The sequence below is a fragment of the Zootoca vivipara genome, chromosome 6 (assembly GCF_963506605.1).
Source record: "Zootoca vivipara chromosome 6, rZooViv1.1, whole genome shotgun sequence".
In the NCBI taxonomy this organism is placed as follows: Eukaryota; Metazoa; Chordata; class Lepidosauria; order Squamata; family Lacertidae; genus Zootoca; species Zootoca vivipara.
This window is the reverse complement of record NC_083281.1, coordinates 69,945,260-69,969,957: the sequence shown is the minus strand read 5'-3', so window position 1 is coordinate 69,969,957 and position 24,698 is coordinate 69,945,260. Positions and strand designations below refer to the sequence as shown.

The following is a 24,698-nucleotide window of genomic DNA, read 5'->3' as shown; positions in this document are numbered from 1 at the left end:
AGGAGAATACACCATTCTGCTGCCCAGGTACAAAGTACTGATAGTCCACTTTAAGGCCCTGCTCTCTCTTCTTAAGATTGTTTTGTTTATTTGTAAACCACATTTGAATCGGACAGTCCTTCAAACAGGGAACTCGTTCAGTCCTTCAGTCAAAAGATGGTCCTCTGACAGCCCTTCACTTAGAAGATTGCAATATATAAATCAGGACACATAGCCATCAGGGAGACACTTGCATAGCTGTCAAGTTCTCCCTTTTTTAAGGGAAATTTCCTTATGCTGAATAGGCTTCCTCGCAAGAAAAGGGAAAACTTGACAGCTATGCACTTGTTAATTATTAATATATTTAGAGATCATATATTAATATATTTAGGGATCATAGGGTTTAGAGATAATTTAGAGATTAATATATTTATATATACAGTATTGGGTTCCATGATCACTGCAGATGGTGACAGCAGTCACGAAATTAAAAGACGTCTGCTTCTTGGGAGAAAAGCAATGACAAACCTAGACAGCATCTTAAAAAGCAGAGACATCACCTTGCGACAAAGGTCCGTATAGTTAAAGCTATGGTTTTCCCAGTAGTGATGTATGGAAGTGAGAGCTGGACCATAAAGAAGGCTGATCGCCAAAGAATTGATGCTTTTGAATTATGGTGCTGGAGGAGACTCTTGAGAGTCCCATGGACTGCAAGAAGATCAAACCTATCCTGAAGGACATCGGCCCTGAGTGCTCACTGGAAGGACAGATCGTGAAGCTGAGGCTCCAATACTTTGGCCACCTCGTGAGAAGAGAAGACTCCCTGTAAAAGACCCTGATGTTGGGAAAGATGGAGGGCACAAGGAGAAGGGGACAACAGAGGTTGAGATGGTTGGACAGTGTTCTCGAAGCCACCAACGTGAGTCTGACCAAACTGCGGGAGGCAGTGGAAGACAGGAGTGCCTGGCGTGCTCTGGTCCATGGGGTCACGAAGAGTCGGACACGACTAAACGACTAAACAACAGAGATCAGGCCTTTCTGACCATCATTTTGGGGAAGAGAATGGGCTCCATCTTCCCTGTTGCCCTGGCAACTGCCTTGTACAGGGTGGCCCAGTGAGCTTCATAGCTTCCAAAAATGACTCAAAAGTTAGGAGAAAAGAATTAGAGGAAAAGAGTCGGAACAATGCAACCAAAAAGCTTTGTAACCCTCAGCCCCTTGCTAGATGCGTCCCATGGACCAGTGTTATCCAATTAAATTATCAGGAGGGTAGAGTGACCTAAATGTAACCTTTTGGTTTTCATTCCTTCTGACCCATTGGCCTATTGAGAAACAGAGTCATAGGCATTATCTCAGTGTTGTTTACTTTAAAAACTGTGAGTTATTTCTAGACCAAATGCACCCAGCTTTGCCTTCTATCCATTGAGTTGCATTAAAGAGCCATCTGCTATCAGAATTTTTTTTTGCATCCATGAAGGTACTTACCGACCACAATAATAATAAAGCAGAATGGTTTAGGTAAAAGAGGCTGGGAATTAGCTCTACATGCTCTGACTTTTAGCTCTTAAAAAGACTTTTCCGTCAATAGCATTTCGTAGGCATGTATTAGAGGGGAGGAATCTTAGCTACACAACTGCTGTTCAAATCAGTGGGAGTCAGGCAACCAAAAACGAATGCAGTGCTTTAAAGGAAAAACAACCGATACTTATTGCTCACATACAGTGGACACTTTCAGACCTAAATATCTTACCCATTCTTACTGTTGTTTAGTTCCCACAGGAGGATCATTAGTTACTTTTATTGCTTTAATCACTTGCCAAATTTGACATTTCAAAACCAGGTCCCTTTCCTACCTCTGGCATTTTAAAAATGGTGTTCTGAGGCGGGGGGGGGGGGGGACTGAAGATCGAAACCAGAAGAGTGAGTAAGCAGCCATTTTTCTCTCAACACCAACCTTCCCAATCCTCCAGATCTTTTGGACCATCACTCTTGCTATCTTGATCCATTCCAATCAAGGTTTAGTCCTAGCTATGGGACTGAATTGGCCTCGGTGCCCAAGATGGATGACCTTTATTGGGAGAAGGACAACCTTGTTATTCTCACTGGATCTTGAAGCAGCTTTTGATGACATTGACCATACTATGCTACTCAACTAGCTCTGCACTGCTTTACAGTGGTTCCAGTCCTAGCTCCAGGTCATTTTCAGAGGACAGCATTGGGTGATTATTTCTCAGCCACCTATAATTTGTGCTGCAGAGTATCTTCCTGTCCCAAATGATATTCAACATATATATGAAGCCATTAGGAGTAATCAGGGGTGAGGCATCATTAGTACACCAATATTTTCCAACCCTGTTTTTCTGTGACATCTGAATCAAGAGTAGCTGTACAAACCCTGTACTCGCTGGTGGTATTAGAGTCTGAATCCTGGCAAGAGAAGATCGGTGCGTGGGTAGTTCCCAAGACCAGATAACTGGTCAACTGCCTACCTTGGAGAGGGTCATACTGCTCTTTGTACATGCCATATAACAGTTCTGTCATCTTCAAACTTGGCTAAAAGTATTCACTTTGCTTTTTTCTAAAAATGGCACACCATTGTATAACATTATGGTAGGGCTCTTAGGTAAATCTGAGAGTGCATATCGAGAACGCTGTCCAAACATGTAAAATATAAAAGCTTTTAATTGTATGCCTTCAAAGCAGGGCGGGAGTACCACACACATTGGAAAGTCTAATCCAGGCATCCCCAAACTGCGGCCCCCCAGATGTTTTGGCCTACAACTCCCATGATCTCTAGCTAACAGGACCAGTGGTCAGGGATGATGGGAATTGTAGTCCAAAACATCTGGAGGGCCAAAGTTTAGGGATGCCTGGTCTATCCCAAGAATTTTAAGACAAGGTGACGAATAAACAAAAATATAGCAGTCCTGGAATCTTCATTTTACTCTGGTGCTTTCCATATTACTTGGCTAGCAAGATCCAAGGAAACTGAGGGAGCAGGGGACCTAACCCTATAGCAAGTGTGAAACTGGGGTGTGCTTGCTCTTGACCAGCTCCTGGAGCAAAGTCCAGGAGCTGGTCACCCTGAGCTTTTTCAAAGGAGAGAAGGATGTAAGTAAAACAGACAAACTGTGCTATCTAGGTTGCTAGTTAAAACTGGGTAGGATTCAGTCTATGCCTACATAATACCAATCTCCATAATGCCATGCTGTACTTTTTCATGAGAGGCTGTTTTTTAAGCTCCCTCAGGATTCTAAATTTAGGGATATTTTGACTACTAACGCTTGCTTAGTTCATTATTCCCACACCATGCTGAATCTGGAGGGATTTTCATTAGAAGTGTTTAATAAAATATGTGGCTTCCCACCCATTATTTACATATTTTCTTATTGGTCCTGCTCTCCTTTCCATTTTTCCCTCTTCGCACTTTAGCTGAAAACAGCATCCCACTTACTTTGGAGGAGTCCACTGAAATCAAAGGTTCCGTTCTAGAAAAAGTGGGCTGTGGATTGTGGCCTCTGTGGTTTTAAATATAAAGCTACTAATAAATCCTCGAAATCCAGCAGCATAAGATACTCATTACAGGAAAACCAAAAATCTGTAGTGATGGTGTTTACATCACCACATTTTTTTATTAAAACAAGCAGCACACACAAACAAAATGGAAGAAGCGTGTTTGCTATTGGTTTTCAAATAAGCTTCCAATATGATGGTTAAAATTTGATCATAAGCTAAGGGGAAAGTTCTTTTTGCCATCTTTTTTATTTATTTGGGGAGGGCAAAAGAATTGTTCGTGTAAGTTTGAAATGCCTCATTGTCTAAAGAAGGCAATTCATTGTTCACTTTCTGAGACACAAAGGTGCCTTTGTCCTCAATCTTATTCTCTCACACCAGAATATCCTACTACCGGTATTTAAAAAAAAAAACCCAAAACATAAATGACAACAAAAAATTCAGCTACTCTAAAATCATGGATCTTTATGCTTAGCCAAATTCCTTTTTCAACTATATTAGCTTCTTGGTTCCCATTACCATCTGAATAGTCCTGAAACAAAATGGCTTGTTTGCATGACCAGGAATACCCAAGATTGTTTCAAAAGCAGTTGGCTCCAGTTTATTATCCCTGTCTACAAGGAATTACCGTTGCTTCAGCCATAGATGAGCATTTGTCTTGGGACATTTTCAGGTCACTGTTTTCACAGAAGGTAATTGGGGGTACGGATCAGAATACTATGGACCAGTGATAATAGTCCAGGTAGAGAAGAAAGATGAAATAATTGCTCACCTTTGAATTTAATTATGTTGAGTTAACTCCCCAGATTTATGAGTTCTTTAAATTTCCTTCTCCTACACACAGCCTATAGTTCACCTTTAAACACATAATATAACTGGTGACCAAAGTGAGCTCAAGGTTTGTTGTGGTAAGAAAAATTAATATGTAAAGTGTCCAACCTCTCGTTCTTTATTCTGCTTAATCGCCATCAACAACACCATCAGTATTATTTTTAAAAACCCACATCTCCACAAGAAATACCAGTTTTACCTAAGCACTGGCAGTACATAGTCTATATCCTATAACCCCATGGCATGGGGTGTTCCCACTGTTTTTGCAAATCATTTTATGTAAGACTTAATTCTTTTATTTGAGGATGTTTATGAAGGATTTCATAAACATCCTCAAATAAAAGAATTAAGTCTTACATAAAATGTGGGTGGCGCTGTGGGTTAAACCACAGAGCCTAGGGCTTGCCGATCAGACGGTCGGTGGTTCGAATCCCCGCGACGGGGTGAGCTCCCGTTGCTCAGTCCCTGCTCCTGCCAACCTAGCAGTTCGAAAGCACACCAAAAAGTGCAAGTAGATAAATAGGTACCGCTCTGATGGGAAGGTAAAAGGCGTTTCCGTGCGCTGCTCTGGTTCGCCAGAAGCGGCTTAGTCATGCTGGCCACATGACCTGGAAGCTGTACGCCGGCTCCCTCGGCCAATAAAGCGAGATGAGCGCCACAACCCCAGAGTCGGTCACGACTGGACCTAATGGTCAGGGGTCCCTTTACCTTTATGAAGGATTTGCCAGTGAATGCAATAATTGCATATTTAAATATTTAGGAGAAATGACAAAATCTGATTTTATTTTATTAAGTTCTTCAAATCCTATGACTATGGGAGAAAAGAGAAAAGAGCTAATTGGTGTGCTGACAAACAATTTTCCACCCTTGGTATCTCCAGACATAATATCTGAAGCAAAGGGGGTAAGCATGAGAGCTGAAAGAGTCGCAGCCCACAAGGCTCAATAATACTGGTCTATAGAGACTATTATGAAGCTGCCTAGCGTGCAAATCTCAGAGGGACAAAGTACTGACCTTTGAGGGACACAGTTTTATACAGATCATTTTTCATTGTATCTTATACATTTCTGATAATATTTCACTTTTATTTTATATTTTGAAGAATTTTATCATTTTTGAAGTAATTCATATATTAGAATTGGGTGTGGTTTTTTTAATGTAAGAGTGAGACTGGAGTAAGATTGGAGGTTATGTAATATACATAAAAAGTGAAAATGCACTTTATTTTAAATCTTATAGCCGCATCTTAATCTTATGTAGAAAATGTATTCATTTTAGTGGTGAGCTGTGGCTGATAAAAAAAAAAAGACCATCTGGAGTTCAATACTGCAAACGAAAAGCAAAAAAAAAAAAAAAAAAGCAAAGGAGAAAGTGAAGCAAGAAAGGTTCTTCCTGAAATACCTTTCTACACAGAAAGCAATAGAAGAGCATGAATATTACTATAGGTAAAGGGGGCCCTTGACCATCAGGTCCAGTCGTGTCCGACTCTGGGGTTGCTGCGCTCATCTCACTCTATAGGCCAAGGGAGCCGGCGTTTCTCCTCAGACAGCTTCCGGGTCATGTGGCCAGCATGACAAAGCTGCTTCTGGCGAACCAGAGCAGCGCATGGAAACACCGTTTACCTTCCCGCCGGAGCGGTCCCTATTTATCTATTTGAACTTTGACGTGCTTTCGAACTGCTAGGTGGGCAGGAGCTGGGATCGAGCAACGGGAGCTCACCCCATTGCAGGGATTCGAACCGCCGACCTTCTGATCAGCAAGCCCTAGACTCTGTGGTTTAACCCACAGCACTACCTGGGTCCCAAATATGACTATACTGTTGTTGAAACTAGCACTGAAAAAGCTGAATGCGGCACTCCTACTATATATGATATAAAAGTTAAGACAAAAGTGTCACAAAGCCGAGATGTTTCTGAAAAACACAGAGACGAAAAAGAGGATGCCAAGAAAAGTAGAATTACTGCAAAGTCTGCAAACAGGGATGGTACTGTGGCTGGCTTGAATTACCCTGCTAGCTGGCCTAACTATTGCAGTGACAAATTGTGACATCTTATAATACAACGGCATTTCCGTGCACTGCTCTGGTTCGCCAGAAGTGGCTTAGTCATGCTGGCCACATGACCCGGAAGCTGTCTATGGACAAACTCCGGCTCCCTCGGCCAGTAAAGCAAGATGAGCGCCCCAACCCCAGAGTCATCCATGATCGGACCTAATGGTCAGGGGTCCCTTTAACTTTATAATGCAACATGGACCATAGCAAGTTGTCTCACGTGATTTTCCCAAAGATTACAAAAACCAAGAGACTGTATATGATTACCATTATTTATTAAATCTGCATACTACCCTTCATCTAAAGATCACAGGGTGGTTCACAACATAAAAATATAAAATGAGAACATAAAACACGTAATAAAACAAACCAACAGTCTCCTCCAAAAAGATACATTTAAAAGGTCATAGAATGTAAATCATCTAAAGTAAGGTTGCCAGGTGTCCCCATTTCCCGGGGACAGTCCCCAGATTTACAAATCAGTCCCCACACAAAATCCATTGGAGCTGAAAAGTGTCCCCAGATTCATTAAAAAAATCTGGTAACCTTAAAGACCTAGTTACAGAAAAAATGGTTTTCATCTGGTGCCTAAAGATATGTAATGAAGGGGCCCAGCGAACCAACACAGAAAAAACCCATTCTCATATTGCCACCTTCTGGACCTCTTGTGGAGGAGGCAAATAAGGGCATGCTTCAGATGATGATCGCTGGGTCCAGGTTGCTTCATATGGTGAGAAGTGAAGAAATGTGTCATCAATGGTTGATATATTCAAGCTCAAAATATGTGGGTTGGGGGGTTGGTTTTTTTGCTGTAAGTTGTTCAATAACAACAAAAAGCTGCATCAACACTATACGGAACAGGTTCAAAGGATTGGAAGGACATTGGACCAATTCTGTCTTCACAGGAGAGGAATACTGACCATTTAGAAAACTATCTGATTTGGGGAGAAACTTGAATTGTGCTTATCTAAAGGGAAAACAATTGATGGTATTAACCAGCAGAAAATTAGGCAAGAAGAACAACATTAGTGACAAATCTTGGAATGCTTGATTGCTTTGCTCAGAGTTCTTGGCATGCAAAACTTGGCATTCTGTGTTACAACTCAAAAGTTGTACAATGCTAGCAATGGATTTGTTTTTAAGTTTGTAGAATATCTAGCCCTTTTTGACCATATAATGAATGAACATTTGCACAGATCAAGAAACAATGGCTCACTTCCTAGGAAAAGATATCCAAAAGGAGCTTATACAGCTTCTAACAGGTGCTACAAAGCAGGAAGTTTGAAAGGAGACTAGGTGCCTTTATGACAGAAACTCTTCTTAGACAGTTTGAGCAGTTGGGATTACCAGTTGAAAATCTGTGGGGCCAGGGCTATGATAATGGGAGTAACATGAAAGGCAAAGAAATGGTCTACAAAAGAGAGTCATGGACATAAACCCACATGCCTTTTTTGTGCCCTGCAATGCACACTTTTTAAACTTAGTCAGTGATGGTGTCTTAGAAACAGCCATACAATCTGTGGAAGAGAGAGTCCAACAGCTATAACAATATACTGTAGTTCCCTATTTGGTTTCTTGTATAATATATACAGTATCAAAAAAAAATCTACTGTAGATCCACTTAATCCTGCAAGAATTTGGAAAAACCATTGATGCACAAGAGAAACAAAGATATTGATATGGAAGATCAGTGCTGTGAAATTATAGCTCAAAGACCTCCAAAGTCTATGACGCCTAAGAAGCACTTCTCTTTCATACCCTCTAACATTTATTTGATGAAAATAGAGACATCCTATTCCATAAGGGTAATTTTACTATTTATATCCCACACATCTCACAGGGTTGTCCCAGCCACTTTGGGCAGCTTCCAACATATATAAAAACATAATAAAACATTTAAAAAAACTAAAAAAAACTTTGCATTGCCTTCAGACGACTCAGGGGTCAGATAACTCCATACCCTCCAACATTTCTCCAATGAAAATGGGGAATTACTTATTCTTGCGATTTAAATTTAGCAGTTTCAGGTTTTGCGAATTTCAATTTTTTCCCACAAGACATGTGCTTTCGAAAGTTGAAGCTAGCAATGTTTTGCAAGGTACAAGCAGTTAGCCTTGCCTAGATTGTGAAATAGTCTGGTACTGGCACTGTCTCTAGGCCTGCCAACCACTGACACGTGGCCCTCAGAAGGTTGCCAGAAGGGGATATGGTTCTTGGACTGAAAAGGGTTCTGCACCCCTGCGCTAACAAGTGGGGGCTTTAGGAACACATGAAAAAAATTGAGTGAAGCAAACACAAATGAAATGAGACAATCCCTCTCATAGGTAATTTCATATAGAAAAACAGTTTGATTTCATTAACAGCCTTGTTAGCAGTCATGACTTAAAGCTGGAATTGCAACCTTGTTTCTTACTGAGGATGGACTCTGAGAACAGATTGCTATTGTGGGATAGATAGATAGATAGATAGATAGATAGATAGATGATAGATAGATAGATAGATGTGTAGTAGTTTTCTTTTTCTTTTTTCTCACCACATGGGCATCTGCTGCAAATGATCAACTTGCTACATGGTTCACTGTTGTGAACTACCACTTGTAAATTATCTTATTTATTCACTCTTTGTCCTCCCAACCCCTGAAGTCTATTTCTCACGTCCCTCCCAAAACCAACCCACTGGGTCATGTTCTCCTCCTTGCGTCAAATAAGCTTCTTTTTGCTGCCACTTTAAGAATGTAAGAGGGAGCCTGTTTTTAAAGGACAGGTCAAGTACAAATCAGATCTGTACTCCAGCTGTCTGCAGTTTTACTCATCTGAGTAAACTGCTCTTGAAAGCAATATGCCTTGTCATTGCTGTTGGGACAAATTACACTGGCCTTAGATTCTGATGCCCTTGTTTGAACACTTTGTGACTTTCAGCTCATTCTGGGTGATGGTGCAGGCAGAGTGAGTTGCGCAAACCAAGCTCCCCAATTTTACACAGATCAGTTAAAACTAGATGAATTAGATGGCAGCAAGAAAAATATGTGTAAATAAAATAAATGCTTGGTTACATGGACGATTTCACAACCAGCATGCTACATTTTCCCCTTTTTTAAAAAACATTAGATTACCGCTAAAATGGTTCCAATTCAAGATCAGGAAAGATAAACACTTTTTTGATTAAAAATAAAGCGGTAGAGTAATTTGATTATAGTTAGAATCAGATACTACATTCTGGAGGAGAACAATGTCTTTGAAACTATACAACTCACCGGCTGCATAACTGTGATTTGCACATTTGAAATGATAAATTTAAGGCTATCAATAGTAAATCAATTGCAGGTAGAGCAGATAAAACTGGAATAATTCATCATATTGCTATATTGAAAACACAAAGAGGACAGAGAAATAATGGAAGGTTTTGACTTTAATTTCAAATCTGGTTTTAGGTTTTTCAAGGACAATCCTTTCTGCAAAAGTTTAACATATACGTAAAAATAATCCATCAGCACATCTGATCCAAATATACTAATGATTTTTATTGGTCAGATCTTGAAAGCGAGGTTTATTTTAATAGAGTATGCATTAATTAACCCAACATGTACTATCTTTCAGCATATCTGGCCAAGTACTTTCATTTACACATGTTTATTGTGAAATGTTTGCATTCCCAACATTTGAAGCCCACACACAGATTATTTCATTCTTTTAGAGCACTTTGCAAAAGTTAAAAGAAGTTATTGTTTTTGATTAATACGGGGTTTTTTTTGGGGGGGGGGAATGTTCCAAAGACCAGATGCTTAGAAGAAACACATTCTTCATTAAAACATCAGAGCTGCATTCATATGAAAATGAAGACCTTAAGCAGAAGTTAAACAGAGCTGACTTTTGATCACTAGGTATTCCACAGAGCGTGAACTTTGTCCACTGTTGCACACAATTCACATGAGCTTTTTTAAAAAACAAAACAAAACAAAAAACATTTTAGCAACCGATTTAATTGTATCAATTTTGTATGTATACCCACAGTAGATTCACAGATATGTGGGGTAGTGTGTTACAGATGGGAGTTCTAAAGCTGTGGTTGTCATCTTTTGATTAAGAAAAGGAAATGATTTCACTAAAAAGACATTCTCTCTTGTGTTGTTTTGTTTTAACTGAGTTTGTACTTTCCACCAAACTGGACATATTTATTGAGTCTCATAAGTTACTTCACGGTTACCAACATCACTGTAATCTCAACAAACTATCTTTTTTCCTGCCAATTATCTAAATATCATAACTATAAAATATCTTAAAACATTCTCTGCAGTGTAAACATCTTAGCTACAAACCCTTAAGTGTAAACAGTATGATGCATCAGAATGATGTTAAGCGATGTTATAAAAACTGCTCTTAAAAACTAAACAAAAATGTTAGGCTTCCATCTGGTTTATGATTTTTCCACTGCAGAACTGCTGCTGTGTGCCAGTTTACTGAACCATGGCTTGCTAAAGAGATTGCTGGGGTCACAGAGAGAGAGAAAACAAAGAGGAGGACTTTAATGCTTGAGGTTTTTCTCCCCTTTTCTCTTGTGTCACCCTGATACATCTCAGAAAGAATTAAGGGTACAACACAGCATATATTACATTTTAATATTTTCAGGTTGTCTGTTGAAAGGATAAGCCTTTGCACAAAGGTGTCGTTTAAGTAATTGTGGTCAGCTCCTTTGTGGCAGTATACCTGTGTTGCCATAACCAAACCAAAACTACTTATGTGCTGTATGTACAGGGTTAAAAACAGACAGTAAAATGAAGATGGGGTGGGGGTGGGGGTTAGTAACAACTCCCAGGCTCACTTTGAAAGCCCTTATTTGAGTCGAAGGGAATATTAATTTAGAAATCCTGAGGAGGTTTCCACTGATCCCAAAGACTAAGGGAATCCACATAGCGTATTAAACTTTTCTACAGGGAGTTGTTAGAAGCAAATGTGATGCTTAAATAGTTTCAGGCAGAGAAATTGATTATCTAATGGCCCGATCCTAAGGCTTGCTGTGCTAGGGAATAAATCCATAGGTTGGAAGGGGACGGCTGCTGTGCTTGTGCAGAATCACAGACCATGACACTGTTTCTGGGACATTACTCAGCACGGCAGGCTACTATGCCAGTGCAAACATTTAGGACTGGTTTGCCAAGCAAGTACGTTGCAACTCTCGAGGTATAAGGAGCTCTGATTTCAAACCTGGGACTCTAGAAGCTGGACCCAGACACCTGACTTTCTGCACCACTGCCATCTGTCAGAAGAGAGTGTTGCTGCTGCCCCACTGCAGGTGGTCAAAAAGCTATAATACCATCAGGAGTCAGGTGATGCAAGGGACCAATGGGGTTCCTTGTGGCCCTTTAAAGCCTGTTGGTTTGCCTCCAGGTCTCCTGGAAGTGGAGACATGAGGGTACTTGAGCTGTACTTCTCACTTCCAAAGTAGTCACATTAATGTAGGGCCTCTTCACTAACTTTGAAGAAGGCTCAGGTCAGACCTCACCTGGAGTACTGTGTCCAGTTCTGGGCACCACAGTTCAAGAAGGATACTGACAAGCTGGAATGTGTCCAGAAGAGGGCAACCAAAATGGTCAAAGGCCTGGAAACGATGCCTTATGAGGAACGGCTTAGGGAGCTGGGTATGTTTAGCCTGGAGAAGAGAAGGTTAAGGGGTGATATGATAGCCATGTTCAAATATATAAAAGGATGTCATATAGAGGAGGGAGAAAGGTTGTTTTCTGCTGCTCCAGAGAAGCAGACATGGAGCAATAGATTCAAACTACAAGAAAGACGATTCCACCTAAACATTAGGAAGAACTTCCTGACAGTAAGAGCTGTTCGGCAGTGGAATTTGCTACCAAGGAGTGTGGTGGAGTCTCCTTCTTTGGAGGTCTTTAAGCAGAGGCTTGACAGGCATATGTCAAGAATGCTTTGATGGTGTTTTCTGCTTGGCAGGGGGTTGGACTGGATGGCCCTTGTGGTCTCTTCCAACTCTATGATTCTATGATTCTAAGGTCAGAGTGAATTATGGAAAAGAAGCATTCTCCCTAGCCCATAAGATAATGGCCATGTCTGGACATAAACAATGGCTAACCATGCAGGAGTGAGCATCCATAGAAATTCTCCCCACTCTTCCTGGATCCTGATGGCTCATGCCGAGAGGAAAACAAACATGATCCCCAGCTTAGCATGACATCTGAACTGGGTTTGTGGTTTGCTTTGCTCCCAATAAACCACAAACTATAGCCAAGGCTTGTTCTTGATTCACTGGCACTGGTTTTATGGGGCAAAATACTCTATGATCTCTGGCATGAACCTATTACTAAGCCAGGAACCATGGTTAGGTTTAGCATGAGCTGAAAGGTGCTGAGAGGAGCAAGGAGGTGGGAGCAGGTACCATTTCATCTGTGCATGGAAAGGCATTGTTTATATTTTCCTATGGGATATGAACAACACAGTCTATGTAATCTCTAATACCCTTTTCATATGTTACACTGGATTTGGAAAGAGGGATACAGAATTGTGTGCCGAAGTCTGCTCCCCCCATGTATTCAATAGACTGACTGATTAAAATACCTGTGTACACCACTGTAAACATATAGAGCTCATCAATCTAACAAGTATATCCATGTGCTTGCTTATGCCTTCAAAATTGTACCATGATGACTTTCCATTAAAACCAGGACTTCCACTGCCTCCAATACAAACACTCATGTATCAGTCTCTCTCATTCTCTCTCTCACCCACCCTACATCTTACTTAATGTGTGCCATTTCATTTCCAGATGCTCCTCACTGCAACTTATTTGGAAGTGGGGACTGGTCTGTTTCGCTATCAAGGTCATAATAATGGAGTGGTTTTCACAGGGTTTCCTCCAGATTTTATGTACCACAAAAATGTGCATCCATTGTGTACCAAAAGAAGAGTTTACATTGTAGAATCTTCTTAAGTCATAAGACCTGTCTGGCTGCAAAATGGTTTTTTTGGCTTCCAAGAGGAAAAGGAAGGATTCTGCTTTCATGGATCACATTTTTTTCTGTTTGCAGCTTTTGAAAAGGCAGCATCTGCATAAGAAAGCTTGTTTTGTTCTCTTTTAACCAAGCAGAGGAATCATTGTACTTATGGAAATATTTATTTCTATTTACACTTTTCCAAACTCAGAATTAGTGGGGGCCCCCATTGACCTAATAGGCTAAGAACACATCAGACTACAGTAGTGAAACACAGTGCAATGTTGTCTTACCTGGGACATATAGAAAGTTGTGGTCTTAGTAGTCTGTACACATGATCAGGAGGAAAGATGTCATCTATGAAAATCCTGGTTCAGACAAGAACTTAAAGCAGGTTGCTTAATCACTCTGCCTCAGTTTTCCCATCTGTGAAAACAGGAAAATAATGAAGTTGAATAAACCATAAAAACAGAGGTGGCAACTGTTGCTCACTTAAGAACCTGATAACAGTTCCACTGTGACAGTAACTGTTTTCTGACCATACGACTTTCCATACTTGAAAATGAAACTAGGGCTTTTTATGACAATGAACACTGAGCACAACGAAATAAATATTTGCCTCAGATCCTTCACTATCACCATCAGGTCTGTTCAACATAAGGCCGGGGCTTTCCCCCACCATTTTGTGAAAACATCTGTAACCTGCACAAGCCAGTCAAAACAGTTGAATAGGAAGCATTAGGACCCCCTCCACAAAATACATTTAAAGCAGTATTGTGCCACTTTAAGCAGTCACGGCTTCCCTCAAAGAATCCTGGGAAGTGTAGTTGGTTAAGACTGCTGACAGCTGTTAGGGAACTCTAGGAATTGTACCTCTGTGAGAGAAGAAAGGAAGTTTCCTAGCAACTCACAGCAGCCTTAACAGTTTATGGCTCCTGGGATTACTGTTTAAAGTGGCATGATACTGCTTTAAATAAGTATAGTGTAGATGGGGCCTGGGTTAGAAATATTATCCACTACTGATATACTGGGATGCTATCCTAGAATTATTTAAAAGGCAAAAATGGCCCTGATTTACATTCGCAATTGATTAACTATTATTCACACCCACACCTGCCACTGCTAATGCAGAAAATGTAAGATCAAACATACCATGAGATGTTTTGCCACATTACCTCTACTAAAGTCACATTATTTCAATGTGGCCCCCCCAAAATATTGTTTGTGGCTGATCTAGAACCTATTTCATAAACTGCCAAAGTACCTTTTACTAATTTGTGTAGTACACGAGTTTTCCTTTTTTCATAATAGATTTTAAGGTCACATTCTTGAAGATTTGCTGAGAGCAAATTTCAAACTGTGTGTTGCATTGCAATCTGCAGTTCACAATCTTAGTTAATTATATGAGCCATCCAGTCAAGGAACAAAACAACAGCAGCAGCAACACTTGACAGAACGAATCAAAATGTGTGTGTGTGAATATGAATATACAATTGAGAATTTGTGCTGTGTTGGTTACTTTTAGGAGCTATGTGCTATTGTTTGTACTCCTAATTGGATGACTAACTGACCGACACAGCAGAAATTTTGAATTGTATACTCACGTTGTCATTCAACTTGCTTTTTGCACAATCATTGGATAGCGACGCAACACACATCCAATCAGAACACAGCTCCATGCCATTCACACAGCCAATCATAGCACAATGAATTGTACCGTTTCAACAAAATCAAGAAGTATTCACTGGAGAAAATCTGCAAACGATTGTGGAATGACATCCCCATGATCTGCTTGGAGATATGTTACCAAATGAAGCAAAGCAACATTTAAAGTATTTCAACACTACTCTAAATATCTGATTCCTGTGCATCACAATACGGAGAATGGAGCTTCTACACCTTAATTAATCATGTAGAAGAAGACTAGGACCTGGGAAGGCCAGGGTTCAAATCCCCACTTGGCCATGAGTGACCTTGGAAGCTGGTCACTGTCTCTCAAACTAAACTACCCCACAGGGTCGTTGTGGGGATTAAGCGAGGAGGGTGGGAACCATATACACCAACAGTAGGATATAAATACAAGAAATCAATCAATAACAAAGTGGCTTGTTTGTGTACTAAGAAGGATGTGAGCTGAGACTCATTGTGCTAGGTTTGTGAGTCTGTGGCTTCTTCTCTTTTCTTTTCTTTTTTTAAAAATATCTCACAAAGCTTTGTTGGCCTCTTTCAAGATGCCTCTGGTGTGAAGCTTGACTATAACACTCCTCTGCATTAGTGCTGCCAAAGTCCCAGTTCTGGGGATGTTCTCCCACTCTGTGTAGGCTTCTAAATGTCATGGAATGTGGCTTTTAGCAAGACAGCATGTATATGCCCACGAGGAAAGTGTACAGGTGTGCTTTCCATGGAAATCATAATCCCATACCACTAGGTAGTAGGATTGTCCTTTAATTCTCCTTTTTAAATAGCCCTGTCTCCACAAGCCATACTTTAAAAAATGCCATTTGCACAGCAATTTATGGTAAGGTTACCAGACGTCCCCATTTCCCGGGGACAGTCCCCGGATTTACAAATCAGTCCCCTGACAAAAATCCTTCTATTTAGTAGTAAGTTGAAAACTGTCCCCGGATTCATTGAAAAAACAACAACAGGTAACCTTAATTTATGGTGTAAGCCTAACCATGTCCTCTTAGAGGGAAGTTCTATTGAATTCACTGTGGCTAATTCCAAGCAAAGTGGGGTCCCAATTGCAACCTAAATGTTTGAGGATCTGAGCCCTTTCCACTGTGCAAAGTTATCCCATTTGATCTGGGCATTTAGTTTTCAGACTAGAACACATGCCCATCGTTTTTATTTCTTGCTCTGAGCCTGGGGCAAGCAAGGGAGTAGCTTTCAGTTGCTTATGTCCATTGACTCATCATTTTAAAGCTTTTATTATGGGTAAGGGCCTCAAGACCTAGAAGTGGCCTGGGCCTCTACGAACATTTGACAGGTCCTGTCTGCAGGCTACCTGCATGAAACTCATTCACAGACCACAGTTTGGGAATCCCTGAGCAAGTTCACAATGGTTTAGCTATTTAAGGACATACTTGGTTGGAATAAAAAAACAAGCTCTTGTATTAGCCCATGACAGCCACTGCACCCTAAACGTGCCAGAGTGGAGAATTCCTCCTCCAAGTAATCAAAACTCAGAGAGACATGCAAATGGAGCCAAACCCCAAGGATAGCAAACTTTGATGAACCTAGTCTCCTTATTCCAATAACCAAAATCTATCTAACATGTCACATGTGTCCAAAGTCATTTGGTTGAGGACAAAATTTAGTTATTACAAATGAAAAAGCCTAGGAAAACCATAAGCTCAAAGTGATGAACAAAAAAAACCCCACTTTTTGAAATGACACCAGCTAAATGGCCGCAGGACAGAGACAAACAAAGTTCTGCAAGCTGTACACCCGGAAAACAAAGGCTTCCTATTTCGGTTGCAAATAATTAGGCATGAATCTGGCTGGGTACTCCTCTTTCTTTAATCGCTAATAAAAGTTTGAGCGAAGCTATTTTTTGCAGTGTTCCTTTCTGTATCACTATTGTCAGCTTCAAATCTCAAACGCAATTGGAGTTATAATTACATTTTAAAAAATAGCATTAAAATGACATTAAGGGCTGTAATTGGAACTTCTTGTCCTTATGCACAGAACTTCTAAGATTAGCACTGGGGATCCCACATATTTCACTTAGTAGATGCCATATTAGATAGCCAGATAACATATTGTATCTGGCTATCTAATATGCTAGAATATTTGTTTCAAGAATAGACAACTACCTCCATTCTCTTAACTCCCCTGCTTCACCCCTTGGTTTCCTACGTTAAAAAGAAACGGGGTATGCCTCTAGAATAACACTGGCTTTAGCAGGAGCAATGCTGATGTTACATCAATATAAAGTAATGACACAAAGGGTGCATTGGGTGGAATGCAGACTATGAGAAGAGACTACTAAAAAAATTTGGAAGGGACCATAGGCTTTACAATCCCCCTCAAGCAGACAGCTCTAAAACTATTTTTAAAGGTCATAAATTAGGTAGTCTCTTAAATGTAATTCAATCATCTACTTTTAAAGTAGCTAGATTCTATTAGTTGTCCCTTGCATTTTACAAAAACAGAGCTCCATTAACATTATTCACTTACAGTTTCCATCTATGAGTAGATATTCTGTTCAACCAGCTTTAAATAGATTCTTTCCCCCCCTCTCTTCTTCTGAAATTGCTATTAAGCATATTTTTACTGCAAGGGCAAAGTAGGCATAGGATTATGCCTGACTCCATGCAAAGGATAGATTTTCAGCAAGCAGAACCGCATTCCTATGAAGTAAAAATACTCGATATAAGCCGATTGTTTCTATCCTTGCTCAGTGAGGACTCTCCTCTGATCTTCAGAATTACATGCAGGTAGCCTAGTAAGGATGAGCAGGACTGCTCTGTTACTGCACAATGCAACCAGTTTTCTCTCCTCTGAGAGTTTAGATTTAAAGAATTTAAAGTATTGCTTGAGAGTTCTCAGGGTAGGGTGGTGTGTGTGTGTGTGTGTGTGTGTGTGTGCGCGCGCACGCGTGCATTGGCTTTGAAAAGTTATCCCATAGTCATTGGCTTCATAAAACCCCTACAAGCTGTAACCACAGACTTTGCAATAAAATGTTGCTTCACCAATAGCAATCCTCAACTGGGAACTGACATCCCTAGTAGACTGAAGATTAAAAAAAAAATTAAACACTTGTCTCTGCATAGTCAAAATTCAATTGTTTCAATTTTGTTATCCCAAGGTTGCTACTCTGTGATAACAACCTCTGTCTAGATAAACAAAGAATTCCAACCACACATCGCCTTCCTGTTTGTCTTAAGTCAAAGGGACAAACAATGTTGTGTGAAAGCAATTAGCACACACATGTTTTGTTATGTAACAGATACAGATGGGAGAGAAATTCAATCCACTTTTAAAGGCAAACCTACCTAATCTGTACTTTCTGAAACCATTCAAGAACCAGAATACAGACACCCTTCAAAATGTGCACTTCTCAGAATTTTGCAAGGGAATTCTCCAGTCAAGCAGCATGTGCCAAGATGCATATACAAGGCTAAAGTGTGCATAAAATGCATTTAGTAATTAAAAACAATATGCAGAAATGCATTATATTATGGCAAACTGCTCTGCAAAAATGGGTATATTTGGCAAAATTACATACGGAAATGTGTATATTGGGAGAAATTTACATTGGAATGCAGATAAATTTCCATGAGAACCTTTAAACAAGAGAAAATAAAAGTGATGTGGAAATGTGGAGAACGGAACTTAAAAGTGGGGGGGGGGGAATGAGAAACTGGGAGAATCCAGTAAATAATTGTTACAGACAAGCCTGAGCTGCATGAACAATACAAGGGGTGAGAACAGAGAATTCAACTCTCTCTCCTCTGCCATGGTCCCAACAAAATTTCCCACCCCCAGCTGCTGTTTATATCAGGAAATAAGCCTCCTTTTGTTTAAACAGCATTGGCTGCTTTTTAACAAAACATGTACACATTCCCTGCATCCACACCATCTTCAGTCAAGGAATAGCCAAAGTAGTCCCCCCACCCTCCGAACAAATAGGCTGCAATCAGGATATTCTGGATTAGACACCAGTCTTACTGAAGAAATTGACATGGAACAGTCCAGCCAAAGGAGTTGGCAGCAATTCAATTTGAGCTTCCAAAAGACCAACTTCCACATTATACGCTTGTACTGAGTTGGCATGTGGTTTGGCTTCTTGGAATTGTTGGGACTGGGCAAAATGAAAACACAATTGTAACTGGCCGAGAAAGACACAAATTATGAGCACTTGGGGCTCCAGTACCTGATGATATGATGGCATATTTTACCACTTATTAATTTGTACCTTAATTAAATTATTATTATTTTATGTACATGAAGGACAATCATGTTCAGCTGCTCTTAAAAAATAAATAAAAAGCCTGTCTTCTCGTGGGTGGGTTGGAAAGCACCGAGTCTCCCCCCCCTTCCATTTTGGTTCCCATTGTTTTAATTTTATATATTGCACACATGTGTTCTCACAGCGCGGCACACTTAGTTATCGGAAACATCTGGGGTGCCCATGCTGTGGAGGAGGTCAGCTCTGCTTCTACTCTAACTGCCTGTCTTTATTAATTTATTAAGCTTGGATTTGCTGGTGGTACAGTCTTGGAACACTCTTGGAGGGCATAGGTTAGATTCAGTAGCAATTCTCCCCAAGCGCAAGCACAAATAGGACTGTTTGAATTATAGGGAAAGCCTCTCGTTTCTTGAGGAACCACAACACAGGGAGTTTTAACTGATGCAGAAATACGAGCACAAGGTTTTTGAATGGCAGGGGTCCGAGTGATTTGTAAAGTGATGTAAAGTGTCTATGTGGAGACCCCACAAGTCTGTTACTTAAAAATAAAAATGTGATCAGATATGAACCATTATAGATGGAACAAGCTCTGACATGGACTTATATTATTCAAACACTCTTGCACCTTTCTGTTTGAATAGAATGCTAATAGTTTATTTCGACATTGCCTTCAACAGCAGAGCACTTCACTACTGTAAAGTTTGCACAATCGTTTCAGTAAGTTAAGTAGATGGAGTCAGTTCAGTAGATCAAGGTACTACCGTGTTTCCCCCTTTTTAAGACACCGTCTTATAACTTTTTTCTCTCAAAAAAACACAGGGTGTCTTATTTTTGGTGGGGTGTCTTATTTTTTTATTACCAGTATGGTTTTTATTATGGTATGTTTTATTATTGAGGAACCAGGCACTCCAGTTGACCAAGTATTTTGAGCACATCTGTCTGTATGATTTCTCAGTTGTCTTTAGGTAGACAATTGAGTTTTGTGCTGGATCCTGTGCAATGATCAGCCCAGCAAACCATTCTAAAGGGAAGCCAGTTGCAGAGTTTCCAAAACTTCTCATGGCAAAGAAATGAAGCAGAATTTAGGAGATAATTTTGTACTCATGTATAAAAACACAGTATCATTTACCATACTTCAAAATGGATGTCACAAGCATCTATCTTGTACTTGGGACTAGGAACGGAAATAAAATTATCTCATAAATGGTGGTCCTGGGGATTAATCAAGAAGAAAAAGGAGGAAAAATGGTAACCCTACTTGTACCTTGCAAAAGTACAACTCAAAACATATTGTTAGACTACAGTGCAACAGCAGGATTGCCAACTTATTTTTACTGGCTCTGCTCATGTGAGTGTAAGAGCAACCTGCTGTGCAAAAAATAAACTTCCTTTAACTAGTCCCCATTTTCAAGCCCTTTGCTGCTTAGTGCAAAGCAGAAGAGGGCAAAGCAAACCAGCAAGCAGGTGCAATTGACGCTGCTCTGCCCGACTTCATTCTGCATCCCTCCACGCTGCCCACGATTCTTCTGCCCTGGGGTCAACTCACAAACCCCCAGCTTCTCTTCTGCCTGGAGAGAGGGCTTCATCCAGGAGTCTTTTCCAACGCTCCAAGCTGCAGCCGCCAGTTCCGGGCGGGGGGAGGCAGGCAGACTTCCTTGGCAGGGCCAGGCGGAGGCCGCTGGCTCAGGCGTTCCGCCCGGACCGACAGGGCGCTCCAAGTGCTTGGCGCTGTGGAGCACTTGGCGCGCTCCACGCTGCATCCGCCAGTTCTGGGCGGCGGGGACGCAGGCCTCCTTGGCCGGGCCAGGGGGAGGCCGCTGGCTTAGGCACTCCACCCGGCCCGGCAGGGCGCTTGGCGCGCTCAGCGCTGCAGCCACCAGTTCCCAGACACAAATGCCAGAGGGAAACAGAGCTTCCCTGTTCCTCCGCGCTGCTGCTGCTGTGGCCGCTGTCTCCTCCTCCCGCTTTGGCAGCCCTCGCTGCAGCTTCCCGCTTTGGCGCGCACTGGCCTCGTCAGCAGCCACGCGCGCACGCTGCCGCCCTTCCACACGTTTTCCCGGGCTCAGCCTCGGCAATGGAATTCCCCCCTCTTCGCCCAGCGAACTGCCGCAGCAGCAGCAGCTGTTCCCGTTAACGGGCTGCTCCAAGCTGCTGTCCCCTATTCCGGCCACAAGCAACAAGCCTCTCTCTCTCTTTCCTCCTGCTGCTCGTGCTCCGTGCGGCACTGCTGCGCACTTTATCGGCGCTGCAGCAGCCGCCGCCGCTTACAGGCGCCGACCCGACCCGGCAGGCTTCCTCCTCCTGTCGCGGCCGGCGTGCTGGGTCCCGCTAGCTGGCTGGGGCGCGCGGAAGTATGGCTTATTTTCGGGGTATGTCTAATAGTTCTCAAATGCTTAAAAACCCTGCCATGGCTTACTTTATGACTACGTATTAAAAAGGGGGAAACACGGTATAGTTCCTCTTCCCTTTGTATCATTGTTGTGAAGTACTAACTACCCCCTTGCATTGAGTAAGATGTTTCAGCAGTGCTCTTTAGCTTTAGGCCCCCAGATGGCATTGAACTACAACTCCCATCATCTCTAGGGGATGATGGGAATTTGAGTTTACTCCACTGAATATGTGAATTACTATTTAGCTTCAGCTATTTGCAAGAGGGTTATCAGTTTCTGTGCCTTAAACACCATCTATAGTACACAATGCATTAAATCACTTAAGGGGAGTGCCCTACTTCAAGAGAAAAAAATAGGAATGTTAAGTACTGTCAATAGAATAGAACCACTGCAAGTGTTGAATGCTTTGAACATGGTCTTTAAAACAAAACCTAGTCTTCAGCTTAATCCTGTTGCTTTTAAAAGGTTTGAGTTTCAAGAGCCTGCTTTGGCTACAAAGACAAAGGCAGTAATGTAAAAAGTTACGCAAAGTCCCCTCTTTTGGAAACAATTTGTCTGTACATAAAAAAGAGAGAGAGATGGAATTAAGCCGTAAATACTCTAGGTATAAACACAAACAGCTTTATTGCAGGTTTTTCCAGAACTCCCAAAGACTCCCAAGACTGATTCAGGGAATAATTATGGTATGGAAACGTCATGCAATTTTTGTCACTGATCTTTTCCATGCAAAGTCAGTTTCCATGTGTATTCAATTCAAGGTTCAAAATTGAAGACTTATGTGGGGGGAGGAAGAAATCATAAGTGAAAAATGGAAAACATTGCCATGGGGCACAGCCCAATTCCCATATGAAATGCTGATCAACTAATCATAACAGCACTAAGCAAAAAGTTATTATACAATTAGTTGCTGGTAGCCTACAAAGGGGGCAATCTATTCACTCATCAATTGAGCTGCCCCACAGGCTTCTTCGTGGTCCAGAGAAGATCACTGATGAATGTTATGGCCCGAATGACATATTAAACACAAATGTAGTCCAAGAGTCCTTTCGGAATATATATTTGAAAGCTTCAAATGGGCACAGTTCCCCCTAAGGACACAACTTCTATGACCCCACCCTCAGATATCAGCTTTCTGAGGACCCTATCCACCAAGATCATCACTATCAAATGCAGTGTAGCAAACTTAAGATTTAAAGTTATATCAAATGATGTGTAACACCTCAACACACACACACACATGCCATAAAGCCTGAGTTCACATCTACTAAGGGTGTAAGATCTGATCCTCTAAGCCCTCATGTCTCCTGATTTGATTTAAAAGAAACTAAAAACACTGTAAATTACCCATTGTGTGTTCATTGTATGCAACATTACAACTGAAATGTACTCTGCTGGTTTTGGTTTTGTTGAACTTGTTTCTGTTGTTGTAAAACTTTGTAGTTCCAAGAGCCAAGATCCACCAAAACCTTAAATGTCAGAAGCATTACTTTGCTCTTGCTTTGCAAAAGTAAAATTTAACTTAACCATTTTGAGTGCTTAATTTAATCTACAAAGCCATTTTTCTTTTCTGCTCCAGCACAGAATATGTTGTGGGAAGGATGATTTGCCCTATTAATCTAAAGTTGGTTTTCTCTCCAGGATTATGGAGAATATGGACCGCTTTCCTTCTCTGTGAGACAAGTTTGCCTTTCCTTCCAAATTCTCTCCTTTATTAACAACATTTGAATGGAACACCACAGATGCAAGAAAGGTTGAAATAGATTTCTTAGTGCCATGTTTTAAAACACCCACAATTGACATCTGACTCCTCCCCGCCCCTTGGGAACAGGTTGGAATGAAAACATATCTGTGACCCAAACTGTGTGCAAATTTTCTCCAATGTTTTATTTTGTTAGCAAGTACAATGGTGAGGGATGGCATTTGAGGTGGGAAACTGGGAAGAATATATTTTGAGAAACATAGGAATTTGCCATAAGGCACTTGGTCCCATCTACATGGCTCAGTACTGACCACACTGGCTGGCAGCAGCTCCCTGGTGTTTCAGACAGGAAGGAATCCCAGCCCTACTTGGAGATGCCAGGGATTGAAATGGGACCTTCTGCATTCAAAGCAGATGCTCTACTATTGCACATTGGCCCTTCCCCTCTGATGGATTTTCTACTACTAAAAAAATAGCCCCCAAACTCTCTTTTCCCCATCTGCAGGAGAGAAAAGCATTTGGGGGGATGTTCTTAGTGGAAAAGCTACTAAAATCCCCCTTCCCATCTCCCCATTCTACTCTAGAGCCTTTCGTGGCTGCATTTTGCAATAAAACACAATGATCGGAGACAAACTACATGCAACTGAGTGTCATGTATAATTTGTGGTTTGATGAGGAATGCAGAGCACCCAAAAAGCAACACTACGGTGTTGATACAGGCTGCAAGTGAGGAGTATAAGTGGGACATGGGAATTTGGCTTGCCCTTAACAACCTTGGACAACTTTCCCATGAGCTTGTGCTGGAAGGATTGCAATTCCAGCCAGTCGTCTAAAAACGGTACAAGTTTGCAGTGCTGATATATCCCCCCCCCCCAATGACTATTTTACATCCTATGCTGAAATCTAAACCTAAATCAGTACTATTATTTATTAAATTTATTAGTTCCTTTTTTTGCCGTGGCAACTCAAAACGACTTACAATATTTTAAGCAAAAAAACAAACACATACATACATTAAAGTAAGCATTTACAAAATAATAATCTGCCATTCTATGCTCAATTAAATACTTTTGGTCACTGTGGGATTTTCTTTTCAACAAAAATCTGCTGCAAATCTAAGACATGTTTCTTACCATTTGAATTTTTAAGGAAATATGGGCTATAAACAGGAGCACTACACTACAATGTAGAGTAGGGGGGGGGTCACGCTTGAATCTATCACTGTGTACAAAACCAAAAATTTCAATGGTGTGATTGAGCAGGACAAATATGAAACTATGGAAAACACATTGGCAAAAAAGCAGAGTGGCATGGCATGTGTTTTCACACCCAAAAACACATATGGTGTGCTTTGGAGCTTGCATCACAAGGAG

General features: G+C 41.1%; 1 protein-coding gene across 3 annotated transcripts in view; it reads right to left on the bottom strand.

Moving 5' to 3' along the window:
- Positions 1-24,698, bottom strand: part of ZNF536 (zinc finger protein 536) — a 378,399-nt gene that overhangs the window by 238,538 nt on the left and 115,163 nt on the right. For all 3 annotated transcript variants that reach the window (XM_035119162.2, XM_035119159.2, XM_060276095.1), the window contains exon 2: positions 13,613-13,745. The gene's annotated coding sequence lies outside the window, so the exon portion shown is untranslated. The remainder of the gene's footprint in view (positions 1-13,612; positions 13,746-24,698) is intronic.